General features: G+C 42.2%; 1 long non-coding RNA gene across 3 annotated transcripts in view; it reads left to right on the top strand.

The window, feature by feature from the left end:
* The window catches only part of LOC110598541 (uncharacterized), a 34,830-nt gene extending 14,988 nt beyond the window's left edge, over positions 1-19,842 (top strand). The window contains exons 2-4 of one of the 3 annotated variants that reach the window (XR_013425465.1): positions 14,541-14,645; positions 15,332-15,466; positions 16,754-19,842. This is a non-coding gene — a long non-coding RNA (uncharacterized LOC110598541). The other 2 variants (XR_013425464.1, XR_013425466.1) reach the window with 2 other exon arrangements.
* The last annotated feature ends 6,713 nt before the right edge of the window (positions 19,843-26,555 follow it).

The raw sequence follows: 26,555 nt of genomic DNA, 5'->3' as shown, positions 1-26,555 counted from the left end.
CCTCCTTGTACAAGGGCAAGGGTCAAGGGCCTGGGCCCAGTGGCTGCTCAGGAGTTCCTGGGTGTTTTTTGCCTCTCAATGGGCGTTTCCTTTAGGACAGGGTGCCTCTCTGTTGATCCCAAATCCCTAGCTCAGCAGGTGAATAAACTTTCAAACATTTGGGAAATTTCTAGTTACCCTCTGTGTCTGTGTTCTATTTGATTTGCAAAGTGGTTGGAAGTAGACACTGTGTGGTTTTATTCTCTTGACCTTTTGAAACTTGTTGAAACTTATTGATTGCCCAGAATATGCTCTATTTTGATAAATATTCTATGTGCACTTGGAAATGACCATGCCTTCTGCAATGACGGTATGGGAATCTGTGAATGTTAATTGGATCAAGTTATTAATTGTCGTCAAAACCCTGTAGAGGTCACTGATATGGTTCTTGTCAGCTTTTTGTATTAATTCCGGAGAACAGTTTTTCAAAATCTCCAAGGACTGGGGATTTCTCTTTGAGTTCTGTCAATTTTTGCTTTATATATCTTGAAGCTGGATAACCATATAAATTTATGATTCTTTCCTGTTGATTTGTTCTTTTTTATCATTTTGAAATGTGTTTCTTTTTCATAATAATTTTTATCTTAAGATTGACTTTGTGTGATGTTCAGGTAGTGTTTTTAGGGGGCATCTTTTTTTTTTTTTTTTTTATTCTTTAATTTTAAACCCACCAGTGTCTTTATGGTAGATTTCTTGTAAGCAGACTCATATCTCTTTTGGATTCAATCTGATATTGTTAGTGTTTTAATTGGATTGTTTAATCTACTTCAATCTGTTATTGCTCTAATGGGATCTGAGTCTACCAGCTCATTGTTTTCTGTTCTGTGTGTCTTCTGCCTCTTTATTCCCCCTTTCCTGACATTATTCCACTACATTTCCTCTATCACTTTTCTTTGGTGTGTCATAACCTTATATATTTAGTACTTACTCTAGAAATTACAAAACATATTCTTAATTCATTACAGTCCACCTTAAATTGGTAACTATACTACATTCTGAAAAAATGCAAGAGCCTTAATTCCATTTACCCCCTTGAATTTGCTATTTTGATAAGTACCTCAATATATATTTTACAACACACAAAGCTTTGTTATTGTTACCTTAGTTGTTAGTGTTTTGGTTTTTTTTTTAAACCCATATGTTTATCCTCTTACGTGCTTTTTATTTCTTCTTTAACTTCTGTGCTCTAAATTGCAATGATTATGTTGAATGTATCTTCTCTTTTCCTTGTTTTTTGGTTCTGGGGACTGAGGATTGAAACCACGAGTGTTTTACCACCGAGCCATACCCTCCAGCTTATTTATTTATTTATTTATTTATTTTTGAGACAGGGTCCTGCTAAGTTGCCTAAAGCCTTAATTGCTGAGGCTGGCCTTGAACTTGCCATCCTCCTGTCTCAGCCTTCCAAGCTACTGGGATTACAGGCATGTGCCACTGGGCCAGCAAAAAATTTCTTTAAATGGTTCTTACAAGACTATTCTTCCTATGATGTATTTGCTTAAACTAGCATTTTTTAGATTCACAGCATTTTGGAACCTCTGAAATCTTATCAATTAGCATACCAAAAGCTATGTGTGTGAGTTAATAGGCTTCCTTTTTGTGTATGTCCCATTTACTTGAAATTCCAAGAATTTTTATGCAAATTTTTGGTCCCTTCATCTTTAATTCTCCTTTACCTGGAACCTGTCTGCCAAATCCTAGCTTTACCAGCAGAACTAAACTCTGACCCCTTCTTCCTCTGTCAAATACAACTGCTCTGGGCCTCTACTTCCCTGTGCTTAGAATGGAAAATAACTTCAGGGAGGGAATCTAGAGCGAGTGTGGGGCTCACCTGGTATATTTCTCCTCTCTTGAGAAGGGGCACCTAGGAATCGCTTGCTGTGCAAAACCTTGCAGCTGTAGTTCTATACATTCTCTCAGTGTCTCTAGCTCTGTGTGAAGGGGAGTCTGATACCAGGTACTCTGTCGTGGTCTGAACTGGAATTTTAAACATCAATTATAAACATAGATACTTTGGGTGAAAACTCCTTTTATATTAAATATACATACTTCTTCATTTCTAAAATCCATCAAACAAACATGACTTGAAGATTGTTATGTAACAGTTATCCCACTTATTTCATTGGATTCGCAGCAAACTTTTACTAAAAATGCAGGAGATTCAGTGAACTCAGGTCAACATGGAGACAAAACTTGCAAGGCCAACGTTTTCTCCCAGGAGATCCATAGGCGCAAGGGCAAACCCTCAGCACCTCAGAATTCTTTCCCCCTTATCCATAGATGTTTGTTCCTTCCAAACGACATACTCACGACTCCAAGCATAGAAATTTTATGCTCATTGATATAAGAACTTGCGGATATTGCCTAGGTATACTATGTGATCCTTTTAAGGGAAGATGGACAGGAGGAATCATAAGTTCCCACTCCGCTGACATCCAGGCTGCCTGATGAAAGTGCAGTGTATGAGTTCCCAGATGTGTGGCTTCGTTAGAGTACCACGGTGCTTTTCCATGGCTCTCCCTACCCCCAGTGGTATTTTCTGGGTCTCAAAACAGTCCAGATGTTTCCTCTATCATCTGAATCTTTCTTTTTTTTTTTTTTTTGGTACTGGGGATTGAACTCAGGGGCACTCAAACACTGAGCCACATCCTCAGCCCTTTTTTATATTTTATTTAGAGACAGGGTCTCACTGAGTTGCTTAGGGCCTCATGAAAACTGAAGCTGGCTTTGAACTCTCGCAATCCTCCTGCCTCAGCCTCCCCAGCCACTTGGATTACAGAGATGCGCCACTGTGCCTGGCTGAATATTTCTTTTCCCCTTAAACTCATAATATTCCTACACAATCACAAGTATCTATCCCGCGAGGAGGACTGTGGAAATTTGGGACCTAAAAGGGAGAAGCTGAGGGAGCGCGTGGTGGCCCGTTGATGGAGTGCAGGAGTGTCTATTAAAGAAAGCACGCGGTCTGTGTACTTAGCTTTCTCCATTTAGAAAGCAGCTCAGTGGACCTGCCAGGGAGACCAGCACCAATAAATTAGCTGAAAGCACTCTGAGGAGTCGAAGTGCAGCCAGGATTTCTGTCATCTCCTTGCAGTGATTCCGAGGGGGACTTGCGCAAGTCAGAAAACCCTTGAGCGCTGTGTTTTAAATCACCTCGATGGCGAGAGTAATGCTACCAAGGTCATCAGTGCACTTCTGATGGAGATAAAGGAGACATTTCCTTCTGTTTACAAAGTAAAGCAGTTCATCCAGTTGTCCCTCAGGAACACAGAGAAATGACCCAAGTATTTTTTGAAAGTAACTTACTTTAGGTCATCTGTTCTGTCTCTGTCTACTCTGCACTGCGCAGAAAAACCTGGCTCCTTTTGGGTGTGGGACAGGGCCATTTTCTGCTTGCGCTGAGGGTCAGCCTCCACGTAGGATATCTTAATTAAAGGAGCACTTCTTTTAACTTTAAAGGTCGATTCAAGTGATGGATCAGTGATGTAAAGCTTATGTCAGTTAAGTGGCTAACCAAACAGTTACATAGTTGTGTAACTTTGGAGAGATATTTATAAATTTAAATTTTTTTTTAGTCATTCATGGACACAATATCCTTATCTTGTTTATTTATTTTTATGTGGTGCTGAGGATCAAACTCAGTGCCTCACATGGGTGAGGCAAGCGCTCTACCACTGAGCCACAACCCCAGCTCCCGTTGGTAATATTTTTTATGTAATTGTTTTCTTCCAATCTTAATTTTTCTTCTCTTTATCTTGTATTCTTATGGGTTAAAAACCTATTTTTAATTTTACACACACACACAGAGAGAGAGAGAGAGAGAGAGAGAGAGAGAGAGAGAGAGAGAAATCCAATAAGTAATTTCACATGGAGAAAGCAGATAAACATCTTATTAGGCTGTGTTATGAATTGGCTATGAGGTGTCCCTCAAAAGCTTATGTATAAGACAATGCAGAAATGTTCAGAGGTGAAAGGATTAGATTAGGAAAGCCGTGACCTAATCAGTTGATCAATCCATTTGATGGATTATAATTTGAAAGGAGTACAGTATTGGATGGTGACCGTAGCCAGGTGGGGGGGGGCATGGCGTGGCTGGAGGAAGGAGGTCACTCGGGGTGTGCCTTTGGGGTTTATATTTGGTCCCCAGTAAGCAGTGATCTCTCTGCTTCCTGGTCACCATGAGCTGAGCAACACTTCTCCACCACGCCCTTCTGGCATGACATTCTACCTCATCTTGGGCACAGAGTAATAGAATTAGCTGATCATGAACCTCTGACACTGTGAGCTCAAAATGAACTTCTCCTCCTGTTTTTCTTGTTGGGTACATTGGTCACAGCAATGCAAAGCTGATTAACATGCTGACAAAGCATTCCATCTTATATTCTGCAAGAAGTATTACAGAACTATGTACCGATAAATTAGCTAGGTCCAAATTCTCTCTCTCTCTCTCTCTCTCTAAATATATACATATATGTATATATACACACATATATACATATATATTTAGACATTAAATGTTTACATTCTTAGAAATAAATTTCTTAATTTATACACACATACTCATGCATACATGTGTATTACATGTTTTACACACATATATATCTAACTTGATGTTGAAGTCTCATCATCAGAGGTAAAGTTTGGGAAGAACAAAATATTTCTGATTAGTGCAATATCGCAGGTTTGAAGAATTTCAATATTTTAGGAAATTCAAATCTTCTTCTTTTTCCTGTAACCATGTTGGATGTGTAAAAATCATCCTTTCTAAATGCCATAACACATGGGTTAAAAATTAACTTATCCTCCATGGTATCCTCAGACCACATTCACCCATAGACAGGATGGATTTTAAAAGCTAGGTTGATTACCCAACCTCCCTTTATGTCTTTTTTACTGGTTTAGGGCAGTGGAAAACTGGTTTGAAAAGTGACTGGTGGGCACGATGTATCCCGCTTTCCGTGACACTGGTTTTTAATATTAGGTGACTGCACATGTGCTACCTGATATTTTAGCTTAGCAAAGCCCCATTGAACTATTATAACCAGGAGGAAAGGGGTAGGAGATAAAGATTTCAGGAAGCTATGTGAGAAAAAAAAATTAACAAGAAATAGCACCTAACACGTAGGAAAAAAAGGACTTATAGAAATCAATGAGCTGCTCAGCATCATCCATTTGCACATGTCAAACCCAAGGAGGGGCCCCACTGAAGAGGATTCTATTTGGAGAAGCTGCCGGTAAGAGCGTAAGATGTGCAATGTATTAAAAGTAAGGTACAAAATGTCCAAAATGTGACCTGTCTTCTTCATCCATAGAAATCAATAGGTCTAGGGGCTGGGGCTGGGACTCAGTGGAAGTGCACTTGCCCGGCATGTGTGAGGCACTGGGTTTGAGTCTCAGCATTGCATAAAAATAAATAAAATAAAGGTCTGTCAACAACTAAAAAAACATTAAAAAAAAAAAAAAAGAATCAATGGGTCTAAACAGAGGGGGAATAGCAGAAGCTCCCCAGGAATTGGAAGAGTGTGGACCTGGGAAATCTGTTCTTTCCCTTAGATGCAAGGACAACACGGACAAAAATGGTCAAGGTCAAACATTTCAGGACTGCAGGGATTCATCAAAGGCCTGAAACGATCAAGGAGTGTTTAAAAGCAGGCCCATCTTGATGAGAACATTGAGCTTCGTGTTCATCTTCTCCCTGGCTCCCCACAGCCTTCAGGACTGACTGCTTCACAGTCATTTCCTGATGGGTGTGAGGGGATTAAGGCGTGTGTCCCCGCGCCTGGCTAACAGAGTTGCCCGGCAGCCACGGGAGAGGACAAAATGGTGTTGGCGCATCCCCCCCAAAGCAGCACATGCAAACTGTCCTTATCAGCCCAGTCTGGCTGTTCCTGAACACCTCTGAGCTTGTCTTTCTTGGCCCCAGGCAGAACTCACTCAGAGCAGATAACCTTTGTCCTGGGACACTGTGCAGAAATTTCCAGTGGCGACTGTTCAACATCGCAGCTCCCTAAGGTGGTCTCCTAATCTTCTCAGAAGCTATTACATAATGCTCAGACTGGGGTGCCTTATACACACAAAAAAATATTTCTCCCAGTTCTGGAAGCTGGAAGTCCAAAGTCAAGACACCAGTAGATTTGGGGTCTGGTGAGGGCCTGCTCTCCCCTTCATAGAGGGTCCCATTTTCACTGTACCGCACGTGCTCAGCGCTCTGAAGGACCTCTCTTGAGTCTCTTTCCTAAGGGCACAAACCCTGCTCAGGAGAGTTCCATCTTCGGGACCTAATTACCTCCCAAGGCCTCGTCCCTTCATTCAGTTACCATTTCCACATGAAAGTTTGGGGAGAACATGAACCTCCAGTTTGTGGCAGGTGGTAGCAACCAATGACGACCAAAAAGGAAAAAAACTTTGGAATGAGGTATCTATAGGGAGCTTTGGAAATCTCTGCCATATTCCTGGGAACCCTGAAGGCCACACATAAGTTCAAGTTTGTGTGTATCCCAGACCGGAGAAGGCAGGTTCCAGTTTGAATATTTCTTTGATATTACCCTCCTACAAGAAAAGTCCTAAAGGAAACGGCCAAGAACGTTTTGAGCACTGGTATGACTTTGGAATCAGTGAACAGCTTATTATAGTGGCTACTCTGGTGCTATCTGTTATCACGTGTGGCTTCTTGTAGGTTTGCAGGAGTCGACTTTGGTCGAATCACAGACTTTTAGAGAAGGCCTTATAAATTTTATTATAAAAGTGAGATACTAGTGAGATTTCAAAAAAATTTTTTTTAGTTGTAGAGATGGACACAATATCTTTATTTATTTTTATGTGGTGCTGAAGATAGAACCCAGTGCCTCACATGTGCCGGGCAAGTACTCTACCACTGAGCCCCAGCCCCAGCCCTGATACTAGTGAGATTTAGTGGGACACGACATCATTCCTTGATATTACCTGTCAAATAAGTACCGAGAGGAAGCGGTTGATTGGGAAGGAAGACTAGAAGTCAGGTATATACCTTATGTGGGTCTTGCCCTCATTATCCACAGAAGCAACAGTATATTAGACTACGCTGCCTCTCACATCTCTAGATTTTCTTTCTAATGAGATTTTTTCCAACATATTTCTCAAATTTGGGCTGGGTTTCCGAAGGTTTCATTTTTCTTTTGCCAAATGTCATAATGCACAATTCTTAAAATCAGTTTAATGTATCTCTGTGGGCCATTGAATTGTGGGTGGTGTACTTAGCCTTTTCCATTTGATTGGCTTTGCACTTTCCCTAAATGAACTTACTGTGGTGATGTAAAGTTTTGCCTCTAATACTCCCGGGCTCTCCGGTTAGTTCAAAATACCATTAAAATTTCAAATCTAAATTAATTTTGATTTAGTAAGTCATACCTAATGCTGCTTGTGTTGATGATGTTATCCATTATTCTTAGTAATGGTGGCCAGAGTTAGCAAATAAAAGTTCAACATTCCCCGGTAAATTCAAATCTCAGATAAAAATCATTAAGCCAACTACATATAGGACATGCTTATTTTAAATATTCATTGTTTTCCCTGAAATTTATATTTCACTGGGTACCTTTATCTAGCAGCCCTAATCCAGGTACTTAGGGCGTGTCACTGGAAGAAAATTCCTGCTCTCACAGAACCCATGTTTTAGAAGGGAAGGGTAGACAAGACAATGGACCCAATTAATGGTGAGCTGTACAGTGTGTTAGAGAACAAATCCACTATGTAAAGAGGAATTTAAAGAAGAGAGTAGGATCCCTGAGCCGGGGTGTACCGATGTTCTCTCCCCTGTTGAAAGAGGTTCTCACTTTAAGCGGATGGTTGGTGAGGTAAACCTCACTGGAAGGGGAGATTTGAACAGAAATCTGAAATACCCCTCCAGAATTGAATGCAAGAGGATTTCAGGCTGGGGACAGCATCTGGAATATTGAAGGAACCGCAAGGGCACCGGTGAGCTGGAGAACAGTGAGGGAGAGGGAGGGTCGGGGAGAGGGCCTGGGAGGCCAGGCCAGAGGGACTGGTGCACCTTCGTAGACAAGACTTTGGGACTCTTGCAGAATTTTGAGCAGAAGGGTGATGGGACCTGATCCGACTTTTTAAAGGCTAGAAGGTGACCACTGTTGTCCAGGCGGGAGGTGAGGGGGCTCTTGCTGCTCACCGAGGTGGCGGCAGAGCTGTGTGAAGTGGTGAAGTTTCTGGGGTTCACTGAAGGTTGAACCAACAGAATTTCCTGAAGATGGAAAACGGAATATGAAAGAAAGGATTTAAGGGTGACATCCAAGAGTTTATCCAAGAGGGCGATTAATGAACAGACGTAATGTCTTCTCTCTAAGAAACTGGCCAATTTGAGGTCTGTGTCAAAGGTTCATTTGGCACTACGATCCAAGTTGCACCTTGTGCACTATTTAAAAAAAATTTTTTTTAGTTGTAGATGGACACAGTATCTTTATTATTTATTTTCTTTATTTGTATGTGGTGCTGAGGATCAAACCCAGGGCCTCACACCTGCAAGGCAAGCATGCTACCACTGAGCCACCACCCCAGCCCTTTGTGCACCGTTTAGACAAAACTTTGTGTGCAGATGCAGTCTAAATGTAGAAAACAGGCAGACAGGGAGTCTGTCCTTCCGTCTTTCCTACTGGAGTTTCCTTGTTGATGTACTTCATCTGTTGCTGCAGGCTGGCGTTCAAGGGCTCAGATCTATGTCTGTGAGGGGTTTTTTTACAGAGCCCAGAGATGGCCCAGTGGCACCCCACACCAGGCAATATTTGCTCTCTTCAGGAAATGCCCGGCCTTCAGACTGGGGATACGTTTAAGGAAGTGTACTGGAAGCTCCTAGGACTGATTGTGATGACCCTGACGTGTCATTTAAATAATATATTAGCAGACATCCACGGACACAGATTAGAGCATGACCTACTGTGTCTTTGGGGAAAAGTAAAGACCACCCAACACTATCATGTGCAACGAATGGATTTTTACAGAGACATTTCATTTTACCCTACCTGTTGGGATGAAGGATGGGCAGACAGCTTGCCAGCTTATGAAATGCTACCCAACCTGATGGCCTCAGCCTCCACGTGATAATATCCTTTTTATTTATTGATAAACACCAGATGCCCGTCATGTCAGAGATCAGAGAATGTCGGGCAGTCACTCATTAGATCTGACTACAAAGCCTCCCCGATGATGCTCCAGTTCGCTCACTCTTGCTGAGACTCACTTCTGAGGGCCTCTCTCTCTGGGGGTCTACAACAGGGCATGAGACTCAAACAGCGTGACTTTGATGGCTGAGCCATGCTGCTGTCACCAACATGAAACTGCCGTCTCCCAACGATTTTCCTGGATACAGGGTGTCATGATGCAGGTCATTCTTCAACAGGAGGAGACAATAAAAATTATTTATAATTATTTCCAAAATACATAAATTTCACCCTTCCTAATGATAGTTTACACAGACTAAATTTAAGATTGATTTGCATCTTCTAAGCCAGGGAGGAGGGAGTCTTATTTAGTGTCACAGATGGCAGGGTGATTCTATTTTTGGATTAAAAAGAAAATATATGGTAGCAAGTCCATGAAAAAAGTCGGGGGGGATTTTTAAAAAAATAAACTCATGGGAATGCAGAGGATGATAATGTTGATAATGATCATAAGCAAAACAAAACAATGATAATAGTAAGTAATTTATTGGACATTTAATATGTGCCATGTGGTACTCCAGGACCTCTGCATATATTAACTTCTTCATCTGCATAGCCATCTCATGAGCTGTGTATTGTTTTTTCTCTCATTTTATAACTAACGAAACTGATGTTTAAAGAAGGTGAATAACTTGCTCATGGTCACACCGGCAATATATGGCAGAGCTAAGACTTGATCCAGGAAGTCTAATTCCAGAACTTTAGCTACCATGTGATACTAAATAACATGAAATAGCATCAATCAGCTGAGTATGGTGGTACATACTGGTAACCCCAGCAACTTGGGAGGCTGAGGGAGGAGGATCACCATTTGGAAGCCAGCCTTAGCAACAGGGTGACATAGTGACATCCTTTGCAACTTAGCAAGACCTTGTCTCAAAGTAAAAAATAAAAAGGGTGGAGAAGTAGCTTAGTGTTAAAGCACCAGTACCAAAAGAAAAAAGAAATGTCAATAATAGAATATAACACCTATCCTGGTATCCTAGTTTGATACTAGGGAAATGCCTAGTGCCGGAAGAGGGAAACAGCTCTAGGTGGAGTCTTAAGAAGAAAATGATGAAGATAGTCTCGAGGGGATACCAGACCCAAACAGGCCCCATACACTGGGCGGGATTTTAATGCCCACAAGGAAACAGGGTACAGGAACCTGGATCTGCAGGAAGCTTGGATGGAAATTCCCTATTATAGCTGGGGGTCCTGAAGCTTTGGCTTCTGTGTGAAAGGGACCAGAAAACCTGCCCAACAATCCAGAAAGCTAACAGGCAATGGTAGAGTCAGTCAGTGGATAAAAGCAAGTAGTCATCCAGGTACCCAACCCAAGAGCTTGTTGGGAAACTGCAAAACACAGGGTTAAAATGATTCAAGGGCTGAGGTACAGCTCGGTTGTAGAGTACTTGCCTAGCAGGAGCGAGGTCCCAGGTTCCATTCTCAGCAGTTAGCAGCAACATCAAAAATAAAGTAAAATTATTAGAGGCAAAAAAAAAAAGAACAAAGAACATTGAAAGATAGGATGATACTGGGAATCAAGAGAATTTTTTTTCTTTTAATAACATTTTCTATATTTTTTGGTTTTTTGGTACCAGGGATTGAGCTCAGGGGGACTCAACCACAGAGCCACATCCTCAGCCCTATTTTATATTTTGTTTAGAGACAGGGTCTCACTGAGTTGCTTAGGGCCTCGCCATTGCTGAGGCTGGCTTTGAACTCGGGATCCTCCTGCCTCAGCTTCCGGAGCATAGGGGTGTGCGTCACTGCGCCTGGCCAAAAAGTCGATTTTAAAAAGAAAAACTAGGACTTTACAAAATGAAGGAAACTAAGATGAAAATGTGACCAATAAGAAAAAGGAAGATGAAAGGAGAAATAACAGTGTCCCCGAAGAAGGAGCTACATGATTCAACCAGAGGACATGGCGGGCATGGGGACTATACCCAGAGGTTAAACAGATGGAAAAAGAGCAGATGTTAAGAAACATGGAAGACAGAATCATGAGGCCCAATGTGTGTTTAACAGGAGTTCCAGGTAGAAGAAATGCTGTCGGAAGAGACACAGTGTTTGGAGAGAGTGGGTGAAGATTTTTTCCAAAACAAAGAAAGATGTGCAGAGGCACACCAACTTGGGAGTAGAGTAAGACTGAACTCACTCCTAAAGACATGGGGGCAATACTGAAGCCCATCAAAGAAAAATAGACCTGAAAAAAGATACACAATAGAATATTATACTGGATACTACTGATTTATAATTCATAGTATAAGTTATTATTAATTTCTGCTGAGACCCAATAAGGTCAATAACAAAGTAATAGAAAGCATCTCTTCTTCATGACAAGAGAGGCGCCCACCCACCCCGGTAGGATGTGGAGTGTAGCGCTAAAGACACTTTGAGAATATGAAGCTGTGAGTTCAAGAATCCAGGAAAGGATTCCTTAGGAAAAATTCAAGGCATTTTCCATATTCTCACCTATATATGTGTGTGTGGGGAGGGGTTGGGGTGGTCACAGTGTACTCATTTCATGCCGACTAAAAGGGACCTGGAGAAGATCACTTAGAGAACCTGATACTGTGCCCTAGAATTTGAAAAAGTACAGGGATTAATTCCACCCCCTGCGCCCTGCCCTTAACTGCAGTCTCCAGAAGCCTCAGTGTAACCACTTGTAGGGGCCAGGAAAGGCAAGAGGCAAGAGTGGAAATTGGAATCCATCTCCATCTTTCCTAGGGCTAAATAGACACTGCGGATTCTTGAACAGGGGCCATCTTGAAGGGAGCCTGCCCAAGAAGGAGGCTTGCCAACATGAAAGGCAGCCAGCAGGGACACAGGAAGCCACCACAGAGGAGAGGGGCAGCCGAGAGGGCGGGCTACGGGAGTGACTAGGGTATTGCCCCTGTTGAAACTGCCATGTGCATCCTCACTTGGGACAAGAGTGCCACATTGCTCCTATGTGGAAGAACCAGCACTAAAATCCACAAATTCTAGAAAGCCTCAGGCCAGACCATATCCACAAAGTAAGGCGGTTTTGCCCGACCCTTCTTTCCCGGGAAACTAGCTCTGCGGCCCTGCCCCCACTCCATTCCCAGGATCTAGGAATCAGCTTGGTCAAGGGCTGAGGTGAGCCTTAGAGGGGCAGAGGACATGTAGCTGCCCCTCCCTTCCCTCTGCAAGCCTCTACTGTGAAGCAGGCCCCGGTGGAAGGACTTATTAGGCACAAGGAAGAATGTTCCATTTACTAAAATGAATCTTTTTATTTTACAAATTAAACATAGTCACATTGCTTCCAACATTACCCTGGAAGATCTAGTTACTGCAATCAGAAAAGAAAGGCATACAGGTTAGGAAGGAAGAAATTAAACTTTCTACACACAGACACAATGGTCTGTGTGGAAAATATGAAAGACCTGACCAAAAACCCCTCCTGGAAATAATAATTGATTATGGCAAGTTTGCAGGATACAAAGTTAATAAGCAAAAGTCAATCACCTTCCTGTATATCAGTAGTGGACATTTGGAATTTGAAATAGAAACATAGTTCCATTTACCTTAAGGACCCCTAAAATAGAATATTTAAGTATAACTTGAACAAAATATATGAGGAAAATACAAAATTCTGATCCAAGTCATCAAAGTATTTTCAACAGACAATGCAAGAACAACTGCATGTCCACATGTAAAAAATAAAATATGGATACCTCACCCCACCACACATCAACCTACTGAAAATAAATCACAGACCTAAAGGCAAAAAAGTAAAACTATAAAACTCCTTGAAGATGACAAAGGAGAGAAACCACATGACTTTGGGTGTGGGGATGATTTTTTAAAAAATTCGATATCAGAGCATGGACCACAAGAAGAATTTAGTAATTTAGTAAGTTTAATTGGTTAGGTTTTATTGAAATTAAAAACAGCTCTATGAAAGACAATGTCAAAAGAATAAGAAGAAAACCCATAGGCCAGGAGAAAATATTTGCAAAACACACATGTGAAAAAAAAGCTTTAATCCAAAATACACAAAGAACTCTTAAAACTCAACAAGAATATGGCTCCATTAGAAAACGGATCAAGGAGCTTATCAGACAGACACCTCATCAAAGAACACATACACTGGAAAATAAGCATATGAAAAGATGTTCCTCACCCTCTCTCACCAGGAAATTCAGATTAAAACAGGAATGGCCCCAACCTAGGACATGGCCAGCACCCACTGACACAAAATGGTGCAGACACTTTAGAAGTCAGGTTTTTTATTTATGTTAAGGTCTGTAAACAAGTCAAAATAACACCTGGTATTTTTCCAGGGGAATGTTAGAGTTCGTAAACAAGTCTGGATGGTGCCTGGCAAAATGCCAGAGGGAGTGGTTTGAGAAGTAACAAAAGCGAGCCATTAAGTGTGGAGATTCCTTATTGGTTGACTGATGTATCTAGTTTATGCTAATTAAGATAAGCTGTGCAAAATGTATAAATAGCTCTGTTGTCTTACAATAACCGGCTCCTACTCCTGCTGTATCAACGTTCACAAGTTATTCGTCACCCCCCCCCCTGGTTATTTTGCTGCAGCCGGACTGCGGCATATTTAACCTTTATTTTACTTATTTATTTCTATGAGATGCTGAGGATTGAACCCAGGGCCTTGCTGAGCCACAATCCCAGCCCCAGTTTTGTTGTTTTTGACAAAACTGAAAGAACTTTCCCCGTACAATCCAGTCGTCTTGCTTCTTGGTATTTAGCCAAAGGAAATGCAAATTTATATTCATCCCAAAACCTGCACATGGATGTTTATGGTAGCCTTATTCACCACGGCCAAAGCCTGAAAGCAGCTGAGATGTCCTTCAGAAGTTGGGTGGATGGGCTCTGGTACATGGAGACAATGAAATGTCATTCAGTACTAAACAAGAAATGAGCCTGAGCCTGGAAAAGACATGGACAGAGCAGGGCTTCTCAGTAGGTGAAGGGAGCTAGTCTGAAAAGCCTCAGACTGTATGTGCATTGTAACTCCGCGGCATTCTTGAAAAGGCAAAACTATGGAGACGACAAAATGATGAGCGGTCATCAGGGTTAGGTAGAGGGATAGATAGGCCCAGCAGAGAGGATTTTTAGGATAGTGAAACTGTTCCATGTGCTGCCATCATGGTGGGTATGCATCATATAATTGTTTTTTTTTTTTGTCCATTTTTTTTTAAGCTAACATAGGTCAAGCGTGGATTAATCAAAAGACCATGGGACCCCCAAACTGGTGACTAGAGGGAGGGCTCCTTAGGAAATGGAAATTCCATGGTTCTAAGATGGCTCTTGTTTTTCCAACAGGAAATAGTTTTGTGGGTGAAAGAAGAGCGTTTGTACCTGCAAGAGGAAGCACTGACGATCATCAGCAGGGTGTTATGCTTTGCATCTAAGAAAGTCCTAGGAGATGTAAGTCACACAATGAACAATGGCCCGGTTCTGAAGACTGCCTTTCAGGGCGCTGCCTGCCATGTCTGAGGTCTTGAGGGTGCTGGGTGTCTGCTTGGTATTACTGGGTTTGCACTCTGCAGTATCTGGAAAGGAGTCAACATTCTGCATGGCTTTAAGTCATGGGAGCAGAATTTCTCAAAAACTGGTAAAGAAGCATTATTAGAGAAACAGCATGAGCATGTTGGTACCAGGTTTTGCTGACTCTCTGGATTCTCCTCTATGGACCATAATGAATATTATTTTCCACCCTTATCTTCCTCTTTATGTTCTTTTATTTTCCAAAAATATTTGTGAATCATTATCTATTTTAAATTTGTACAAGCAATTCTTGAAGCATAAGTCTTCCTTTCCTTTCCTCTCCAGCATCATATAATTGTTCAAACCTGTTCAACACAAAACACAAGCGTGAACCTAAAGATAAGCTAGAACTGTGGTTATAATGATGCAGGTTCTTCCATCATCACCAACGTGCCATTGAAGTGGGGGACGTGTGCTGGTGCGGGGCGGGAAGCATATGGGCAATCTCTGTGTCTTTGTTCAATTTTTCTGTAAAAATTGTTCTAACATATAAAGTCCATTTTGAGAAATTACCAGGTAATTTTATGAATTGATAATGATGAGTAAAATTATGGTACATTTACTAGATTCCCTCCAACAGAATGGAAATGCCAGCTCTCCAGGGGACATGGAATGAGCAGGAGGAGATCAGTGAAGCAATCTGCTGTACCCTGTCACTCTGCTCTCCCAACATACTCATGATGGAGCTGTTCTCTGCAAAGGTATGACAATGACACTAATCTGTAGATTTTTCATCAGCATAAATAGAAGCTCAAAGGTGGGGGGAGCAATGTAATTCTGTGCCTAACTAAAACTAAACTAAGTCCTTCCTCATCTGAATCATTCAAGACGAGAGCTGGAATGAAAGTGTGATCACACACACACACACACACACACACACACAATTTATTCACAAGAGCCTCGATAACTACTAAAAGATATATGTAAGTAAGAAGAAATTGGACTGCAAAAGGGAAAGGGATGAAAGGAGAAACTAGCAAAGAAAGCAAGATGAAAACAGCATACTAGACAACAATGTGGAAAAAATCTTTGTGTATTTTTGAAGGAGTACAGATATTAACCTTAATAGCAGCCATATGTTGTTTTATGATGGAGTCTGGTTCTGATAAAGGCATTGCTGGTGCTTTGAGGTTTGTGCAAACATCGTAACGTGCACTTACATGAAGCTTAGTGGCCCAGGTCAGTCACTTGATGTTGCCTCCTGATGCCATCAGGAGGCTGGGCAAGCACGAGATGTGTGGAGCTGCTGCTGCTGCCGCCACCCAGCTCACTGTTTTACAGTGAGCATTGTTTATGAGCAGAAGGAGCACACGCTAAGATGATGATGTAAGTACCATGTGGTAAGCACAGAAGCAAGCCACAGTCATTTGTCATCTTTATCGAGTATGAGGTGCTGTGTGTAATTGTGTTGCTGTGCTTTCACATGACTGGCAGCACAGGAGGTTGGTCTGCACGAGCATCACACAAACACATGAGAAATGGGCTTTGCTGAGACATTACCCTGGCTACGTCTTCACTAGGTGTTAGGAATTTCCGAGCTCCATTATAATCTTAGGGAGCTACCAGGGTGTATGTGGCCAGTCCTTAACTGAAATGTTGTCAGGCTATAACACCTGGCCACAATTAACTCATTGTTAGCTGCTACTGTGTCCTATTTCATCAAATGCTGCTTAAGTGGTATTCTATTTACATATGTTTACTTTTTCTCACTTTTTTAGTAGATACTTATATCACTGATTTTCAGTCTTTACTTTTCTATTAAGTCCATCTGATATTATGAACTTCCTCTAAATTTCATCTTAGGCTTATACTAGAAATTGTATGTATTTGTGTATGCACTTCTTGACAAATTTCAGTTAGGGATATATGTCTAATTTATGCTTGATTTATTTTTTTTTTTTTGGCTGATGAATTAAAGATCACTCTTTCATTTCTTTATCTTAAATACACAGTGGGGATGAGGAATGTTTGTTTGTTTTTTTTTCTAGAATGTATTTTTAATGCACTGTGATCAGACATTTGCCGCAATCTGGCTGGGCACAATTCAGGAGCCACTTGTCAAAAGAAACGAACTTTATTTTTAGAACCACAAACGCCAAACAAAACAGCTCCTCAGGAAAAACCCTCAGAGCCCAACTGCCACCACTGGCTTCCCACAAGCCTCTGTCTACCACCAGCCTCTCCATGAGGCCGACTGGCTGGGTCTCATGGGTGGAGCCAAAAAAGTCCCCCAGTGAGCAGCTCCGTGGTCTGAAAGGGCAGGGAAACAGCCCAATGAGCATCACCGCAGAGGAGCCAATCAGCTAGATGTTGCTGGGCCGCTGTGAGCCAATCATCAGCTGGCAGTCTGAAAGTTTGCTGGGGCCCCTTCAGCTGTGGCTCTCAACATCTCCCCCTCTCTGTTTAAACAACAAGCATGTGGCTTAGGGACTGTGTCTGCCTTAGGTTGTCCAATAGTACAGACATTGTTTTATATTAATTCTTTGGTTGTTGAGACTTCTTTTATAGCCTAGGATTTTTTTTTAATCTCTATGTGTGTTTCGTGGAAAAATAAGATTATGTACCCCATTTGTATCAAATGTATGATATGTCAAGATCATTGTAATGTTTTGAGCAACTAATAAAAAAATTAAAAAAAACTCTATGTATCTTTGAAAGGAATCTCTACTGTCTCTTAGCTGAATTTAGGATTTGTGTGTGCATGCATGTGGGGAGGGGCACATGTTTAATGGGTGTGAATGCACTTACTTAGAAGGTAGTTCAGCTTTGGTAGACATGCCCAGCAATTTTCCAGTGATTGTTTTAATTTCCCCTCCCAATAGCTGGGCACGAGGGTTCCAATAGCTCTGCATCCTCACTAACACTGTGGAAGCCAGTCTTTTATAACCTAATAAAAGCAATTTAGGATTTGCTGTTGTGAAAAACGGCCATAGATGTTTAAATGAAAGGGCGTGGCTGTGTTCTAAAACCTTTTTATTTACAAAGTTGGTTTCAGCCTGATTTTGCTTAGGGGCTGGGGCCTGCAGACCAGGGGCCAAGGTGCTCCTGGCACTAATATTCTGCTAACCCATCTTTTGTCCACCTAGTCTCTTGTCATCTTTTGGATAGACAGACAGATGAGAGACAGATATACATATATTTTTCTGAATCACTTGAATTAAACTGTCTGCTCTGGGACAAAGGGAAATTCAATGTTACAAGTGTTCAATATGAAGAGTTAGAAAAATTATGAGAGTAAACATGTATTATTAATCTTTTAATCTATTTTCCATACTGGTGGGTGGATTGAGGTAGCTCTTTATGACTTCAAATCACGTTTTCCAGAATACTCTTTTCCATTAGTTTATTGGCCACTGTATATTCTCTTTGCTCAGTTCTTCATCTATTTTTACTCATTTTCCTAAGGGTTTGACTTTTCCTTATTGATTGGCTGGAATGTTTATCGGTGTCGCATTGCTACACATTTTTGGCTTAAGATTGCACTTATTCTTTTGCTGTTTGCCTGGGTCAAGCATCTGGGTGCAGTTTTGCTAGCTGCCTCTGGCTGATTAGAAGGTTGTAGTCAAGTCCTGGGCCAGAGCTATATTCATCCCAAAGCTTGACTGGGGTGGAAAGATGGCTTCCAAGCTCATTCATGGTTGGCAGACTGCAGTTCCTGAGAGGCCACTGGACTGAGGGCCTTGGCTCCTCCCCACACCATGTGACCTCTGTTTAGGAGACAGAGACAGATGGAAAAGTTAAGGGAGGGGGAGATGCTCCAGTGGTGGAGGGCTTGCCTAGTGTGCCTGGAGGGTTCCATCCCTAGCACTGAAGAAAGAAAGAAAAACTAAGTTGAATTCTTTCACTATGATTGTGGCTCTGTCTATTTTTCCTTCATTTTAAAATCTATTTTTTTGAAAGTATTATCAAAATTCTCATTGGCTCGCACGCACGCACGCACGCACGCACGTTCATTCTCCGTCCTCCTGCCCCTTTTCCAAATACAGATATTGTTGAGAGCCACAGCCGAGTTGGGATGGCACCTGGCATTGCCAGAAGGAGTGGTTGAGAGGTGACGGGCAGCGAGCCATTAAGATGATGATAATTAAGTTAAGCTGTGTATAATTGCTGTGACTGGATGATGCTGGATTGGGGCAGGCTGTGTATTCAGTTGCTGTCCAGCAATAGGGGGGCTCCTGCTGCCTCGGGCGCCCGCTACTTTTGAGTTCCCATTGAGTTCCCGCAGAGTTCGGAGCCTGGTGGAGAGCTGAGGGAGTTCCTGGGTGAGAGTACGGGTGAGAGTTTGGGCAAAAAAGTAGTTCCTGTTTGAACCTACAAGTGCCTCATGGCGGCTCAGTTATTTTGTGCCCAGCCAGACTGCAGCAGATATGTTTGGATTATATTTTCCATTTTATCATTTATTTTCTATTTATCCTTTATTGGTCCTATGCTGTCCACGCTCTCATTTCGTGTATTCTTTGATATTCATCATCTATTTCTTTTGTCTTTCTATTCTCCACTATTTACCACCCACAGGTAGGTTAGATCTTTGTCTTTTTACTAGTGGTTACTTATAGAGCACATTCTTGACTCCTTCAAATCTAATATAAAATAATACTTTTACCTTTTTCATGGAAAATAACAGAACTTTAGAGCACATTAACTCCATCTATCCACTTCTGCCGTTTGTGTTTTGATTGTCATGCACTTAAATTCTATATATTTGAACCCTGTAAAATATTATTAGCTCTGTACAGTCAATGTTTGTATGAATTTACACATTTCTGTTGCTTTTCATTTCTTCCTGCATGTATGTGCGACCATTTCCCTTCCACTTGAAAAACTTCCTGTAGTGTTTGTTTTATAATGGCATTAATAGTGACAAATATCTCCATTTGTGTTGATGTGGAAGTGTGTTGATTTCACTTACTTTTGAAAAAAAAATTGTCAAATATAAAACGAGGTTAACAGTTATTTCCTTTCATTGCTTGAAAAACGTCATTCATTTTCATTACTTGAAAGCTTTCTATTGTCTTCTGGCTTTCAACATTTCTAGTGCATCTCATTATTCTTTTTTTATCATTTTTCTTTTTCTCTCCCACTGAGAACAAATATGGGAAAAAATCTGCTTGAAGATGTAAGAGTTATCAAGACGTTGGAGAATTATAGGGTCAAGATCTAGAAGAAAAAAGAAACACAGACAGCTGAGCTCAGTATTTGTGGCTGCTTTCTCTTGGAGATATGTGTTGATTTCAGAAGAGACAGGAAAGAATCTGAGAAGAGTTATATACTGACTCATGAATCCTGGAGGACCAAAAGGAGAACTACGGACTGGCAAGGGTGGTAACTCTCCCCTAAGACTTTGGATTGGAATCATGAAGAACTACATCTTAGAAGGAAGGGTGAATCAGAAATAGACCACTTTTGAATCATCTCATCTTTGATCAGATTAAGGTGATCTGGGATTGCTAATGCCATAGCCTAGCCTGTTAGCAACAAATATAAATCTCCTTGGAGGAATATAACATCATACAAAACCTAAAATTATCTTAGCTATCTTCACATGTAATGTTCCATGTGTAATTAAAATTAACCTGTCACAAGAGGAGAATACAGACCATGGCCAAACAACAAAGACTCAAAAGAAATAATAATAAAAATAGAAATAAATCTACATATTATACCAAATCAGATAAGGTTAAAAATGATCAGGAAATTTCTAAAAAGCCAATGAAAATTTTCACATATGACTGGAAAACATAAAAATGTACCTGATAATAATTTCAGAAGTAAAATATATATATATATATATATATATATATATATATATATATATATATATATATATATAATAGCTGGAATTAAGATCTCCCTGAATAAGTTTATTAGCAGAACAGACTTAAGTGAAAAGAGATTTGATAAGTGGAAGATAAATCAAAAGGAAATATCTACAGTGAACCCCAGATCAATAACAGTAACAAAACATGGAAGATACCACATAGTGTATAATACACCTACAGCATATACTGAAAATATCAATTTATTCATTATTGGAGTCTTGGAAGAGGAGGAGAGAGAAACAATGTGGGTAGAGGTAATAAATGAAGAAGTTATGATTGAGAATTTAAAAAACAAACAAACAAAACCCCCGAAAGATATCAAGCCACAGATGTAAGAAACATCAAAGACCTCAGGTGAGTCAAATATAAGGAAAACCATATCTAAGCACATCGCAGGGTGCCAGAAGAGAAAACAAAATCTTGCAAGCAGTCTGAGGGGAAAATTTAAGAGTAACAGTTGATTTTTCAACAGAACAATGGAAGCCAGGAACAATGGAAAGATAATCTTCAAAAGTCTCAGGTGAAGTGACCAACTGATGGTTGTGGCAGGACTCACTCACATATCCTGAGCTCCTGGGTTGGCTCTGATCTGCCTCTCATCTTCCTCCTAGGTCTAGCAAGCTATCTTGAGCATGTTCTACTCATGGTAGTGGGAGAGATACAAGAGAGCAAGCAGTTATGTGCAAGCACCTTTTGAGCTTCTGCTCATGCCACATCTGTTAAGATCCCATTCACCAAAGCAAGTCACATGACTGAACTTTGAACCAAAGAACAGGAAAGTCTGTCCTGCCACTTGGCAGGAAGGGCTGTGAAGTTCTAAGACAAGCGCATTGTGTAAGACAGGGTGAAGAATCGGAGTCATTGATATAATGCACGCAAGGTAACCAGTGAAAAGGAGCAATTCAAATGAATGTTTGTAGCTTGCTTCTCGGGAAAGAAGCACATCAGGAATGCCTACCTAAGTCATGCTAGCTGTTCTGACCGGAAGAGATTTTGTAAAGGGCATGGAAAGCATTCAAATGCTCTTTCGATTTGTACTTCGGACATGCTTCCTGTCATGGCTGCTTTTACTGAATTCCAAGAGCAACTTCTTCTGCAGGACAGAGGATAAATTAAGTGAAAGGAGAAGAAAACCTGTGTTTACTCTTTAAAACATGGGAGTGATAGTAAATTGAGTTGAAGAAAAATAAATATGGATTTTAATAGCATCTTTACAATGCAAACTCCCAGAAAGCACTCTGTAGAATTAAGTGGGAAGATGTTTTTTTTTTTTAAGAAAACAAATGAGCAGTTCCTTCCCAGGCTTAATATTTCTAAAAAATTGGCTTTTCCAAGTTGGATCTATAGTCCAAAAAGTACATGGCAAAGGAAGCATAAAAATGATTCGAAGCTGGGCATGGTGGCATGTGCCTATCATCCCAGCTACCCATTAGGCTAAGGCAAGAATGTCACTTGAGCCTAGGATTTGGAGGCCAGTCTAGGCAATATCTTAAAAAAAGAAAAAGAAAACATCAAAACCCCCCAAACCCCCAAATTAAAACATGTTAAGACATTTAGGCCATTTCTTCTCTCCAAGAAGAAAATAAAGTGGATTTCAGTACCTATGGGTTTGAATCATTTGTACTTGTTCATGTAGAAAAAAATGGTTAGGATAAAAAGAAAATAGTCACAGTGGTCCTGGGGGGGCATCCAGGGCATCGGGGGCCATGTGGTGCCAAGTCAGGCTTGGTGCACGGTGCATGCTGGACAGTGGGGTGCAGCAACACCACCCACAATGGTCTAAGCTCAGACTTCCTATGGGGCTTGTGTTTTCCTCAAAGAGTCCTGCGAGTTTGTTTCCTCCTGCATAATAAATACATGGGTTTTTTTAAAAATAAAAAATATTTTGCCTTACTCACCTTAAGGTAATGTTCAGGATTCAGGAAGAAGGGCATATATTTATGCTATGGCTTGGATTGTTTCCTGGCACATGATGGTATCGTCCCCTGCTCAGTGGGTCTGTATAAGAACCTGAGGTTGGAGTGCTGGACTGGGAAATCTGGAGGACTGAGTTTTACTCTTGTCTTTGCCACTAGCTTATGTTCATGTTGGAGAAGTTATTTAAACTGCCCAAACCCCGTTTTCTTGCAAATTAGAGGGAGACTGGACTGCACCCTTTCTAAGGTTCCTGCTCCTTCTGAGTCCCCAGGAGTCCCTTCCAGGTTCCTAGCTCTAGGTCCAAACTTGGAATTGGCTTATGAACAGGGCTGTCCTTGAGCTGATCACACAGATGGAAGAAGCAACTTTCTAGTCCCAGGCAATCTCTGATCTAAGACGGTACAGAAGCAGCAAAGGGCGAGGTGGGAGAGGAAGGTGCGTACCCTAAACTATCCCACGGGCGCGGAGGTCAGGGGAATGTCTTCATGGAATTAACGCACTTTTCAAGGGGAGGTAGACGATGCCGTTGGTCTGTTAACAGATGCAGGTTTTTTTGTTTTGTTCTGTTTTGATTCCATCGGCATTGAAACTGAGAAGGGTAACAAGATCGTCACATTAATAAAACAAGGTGGTATTTGGACACTTAAACTAAACAAAAGAAATTGGACCTGGGAGTGCATTACTTATTTATGGCATCTCCTCTTTGAGCTCTCAGCTCTTTTATAAGGCCTGGGATGCTCTCTTTATTGGTCTTTAAGGCAAGTGGGAAGTACTCTGCGGTGGCTTCTGGTTTAGGTCAATGTGAGTGGGTTGTGTGGGGTCATTGGGTCCAAAGCCTCCACACAGGGAATGTGCTCTCTCTCTCCTTTTCTTGAAGGCGCTTTGAAACCCAGCTAATGGTAAGCAGGAGATATGCTCAGGAATTTCATAAGGCCATTCAGCCGGGAGGCGGTAACCAAATTAAATCAGAGCAAGACAGGGCCAAAGGTCTTCATCAACTCCTAGAAGAAGAAAGTCCCGAGGAACAGGCGGGCTGGCAGCTTGATTTCTTGTGTCTGTTAAAACCAACCTGGGGCAAGTGTAATTGAGCAGAGGGCTTTGGACGGAACTTTTCTGCCAGGGAACTGAAAGTGCTGAGTGACTAAACGGCCTTGTTCATCTCCAGTTTCTACTGTTGTCCCCAAAACAGCCGCAGCAGTTCTCAGGTTACCTTGTTCCACGTCATTTAAATACAGATTACCTGGAGTCTGATGTGACCCCGCAGAACAGAAGCATTTCACAATCTCCAGTGAATTCTCAGGAGGTCTCAATGCGTGTGCCTAAGCAGGGAGGGACATGAGTCTTGTTGTGTACATACACATCCCCAAGGCGAGTACAAACTCATTGTAGTTGCATATGGCCACGTTCCCTATGGAAAACATCCATTCGGCTCGCACAAAGCTTTTGTCTTGAGATAAAATCAATTCGGCCACAGAGCGTCTTCTCCTTGTCTTTAGCTACGAAGAAAGGGTCCGGTTTTGAGGAGAGATGGAGGAAATCCCAGAGGCAGGGCTAGCTTCGCCAGCAGCACCAGGGTACCACACAGCCTGCTGCAGAGGTGTGATAGTGACCTTCTTGTGGTTCCAGCAACATTAAGGAGAGAGTGAAGGACCAAAATGAGTCAGAGCCCCCTGGAGATGTGATGGTCCCTCACCAGGCCCCGTAGTCAGAGTGGCTCCTGGATTTTTTTGGTTTTTTTTGGCAAGACCAGGAAGATTTGAACAGACCTGAGATGGAATTCCTCTGTCTACAGCTACCATTTCAAGGCTCTCTCCTCCTCGGAACCTCTCCTTTTCCTGGCCCCTCTGCTCATCCACGTTGACCAGCCCCACTCCCAGCTGGTCAACGCCCTTCCTCACCGCCCAGTTTTCTCTTCCCTCAGCTGACCCAGCCAGTCCCTCGCCCAGGATCTCCACGACCCTTCATTTCCTCCATTCCTGTCCCTGGGCCAAAATATAGATAACCCCAGACAAAAGCAAAACCTAAAACCCCAAACCACATCAGGACAGGTTCCGTGACCATCCCAGCATTCCCAGCCTCTCCCCTGTTTCCCAAGGCGGCAACCTTAGATCATCCTTTCTTCTATCGAATCCTGAACCTGCCCAGAGCCCGTCTCTCTCGGCAGAAGACGGTCTCCTGTTACACTGAGAAAAAATAAAAACGGCTGCACGGTGGCCACGAAGCCCTTCCCTCTCTCCCTGCAGCCACCTTTCCTGTCTCCTTCAGAGAGTGGCTTCTCTGCCCGCCCCGGGGTGCACTCTCCGTTCTAAACCAGGCCTCTTTCTCGGTACTTTTTATCCCAGTCGCTTTTTCTCATCTGTATTTTCGGTATCTTTTAACTCAATTCTTCCTTCATTGATCAATATGCTCAAATCTCTCCCATGTATTTTTATTTTTTGGTACTGGGGACTGAACCCAGGGCCACTTGACCACTGGGCGACATCCCAGCCCTTTGGATTTATTTTTATTTTGAGGCAGGGTCTTGCTAAAGTATGATCCTCCTGCCTCAGACGCCGGAGTTGCTGGGATTTCAGGTGTGCACTCCCTGCCTTAAGAAAAATAAAATAAAAGCATCTCTGTGTCAGGTTTCCTTGGTTTCCTCTACCCGTTTTCTCCTTCTCTTCTCCACCTCACTTAGCAGAGTATTCGTGTTCCGCATTTGCTTCCTCTCCTCTCTGACACAGCATCGGGGCCGCTGTGATAATGGAGAGGCACTGTCATCCTCGTGTCTGAATTGATCACCCCACTCTCCCTCCCTCCAGGTGGAAGGGGAGCATGGCACCCTTGCTGGTGGGTCATCGTGGTCACTGTTGTTAACACCTAAATGTCTCCAGGACCCAGGCTCTTCTCCCTGGCTGTGTGAGCGCGGCCTGCACAGCACTCAACCTGAGTTCCTCCCCAAGTCATTGCTCTTGGCAGGGGGGAGCCATGTCACCAAGGTTATTCTCAGCCTGCGTCCGTGACATGTCTATCTGGAGAAGGTACAAGGCTTGCTTCTTGCCTCAGCGTAGGACATCTTTGAAGCAAGCTTCGAATCTTCCCTTGAGATTGACAATTACAACTTCAAGACAAGTTCCGTTTCTTTTTTCTGCCAAGTCTTCCCTTCCCCATTGGGAGTTGTTTCTGAGAGCCCTTTCCTGCAGACCTGGGACTATCTCAGGGTCTGCTTCCTGGGGAACAGATGAAGCCAAGTATTTTCCCAGAAAAAAAATCATTCAGGCTGACCTTCCCTTACCTGAAGATCCCAAATCCAGAATGTTTCAAATCTGAAACTTTTTGAGAGCCAACCTGACGCTCCAAGTCTGATGGCTCAAAGCACATAGACTCAGTTTCATACACAGAATTATTAAAAGCAGGTTATGTGTATAGAAGGCACGTCGAGGGGGAAAAGTTTACTCTGGCTCACGGTGTCTGACGGAGGTTCCGTTCATGGTGGATTGACTACATTGCACTGGGCCGAAGGTGAGGCAGAACATCCATGGTGCAAGGGTGTGGTAGAGGACCCCTGTCCCACTCATGGTGGCCAGAAAGGAGAGAGGGGGGTTGGGGGAAGGACCTGAAGGGAAGATGCACCCTTCTAGGACACACCCCCTGTGACCCACCTCCTCCAGCCACCACCCAATCTGCCTACAGTCATCACTTGGTCCATTCAAACTAGGATGAACTGATTAGGTGACAGCTCTCACAACACAATCATTTCGCCTGTGAATATCCCTGTATTAACCATAGATTTGGGAGCCGCCTCGTATGCAAACCGTAACAAGTGTGTACATGCGAATTTTCTAAAATCTGAAATCCAATCACTTCTGGTCCCAAGCATTCAGGTAAGGGATATTCAGGCTGTAGCAGAACTAGGAATTCCTTACTCTAACTTTCACTTTTACCCTTCACTCTCCTTTGTGGGCACATAATGATCCCAGAAGATTTGATCAGATTGAAGCCATAAATATGATTTTCCCAGGCTTTCAGAGCAGTGAACAAAGTTGAGCCCAATTTGTAAGCCTTTTGTTTAATT

This window comes from Ictidomys tridecemlineatus, chromosome 8 (assembly GCF_052094955.1).
Source record: "Ictidomys tridecemlineatus isolate mIctTri1 chromosome 8, mIctTri1.hap1, whole genome shotgun sequence".
In the NCBI taxonomy this organism is placed as follows: Eukaryota; Metazoa; Chordata; class Mammalia; order Rodentia; family Sciuridae; genus Ictidomys; species Ictidomys tridecemlineatus.
Note: the sequence above shows the minus strand (reverse complement) of the source record. Positions and strands in the feature narration are given on the sequence as shown.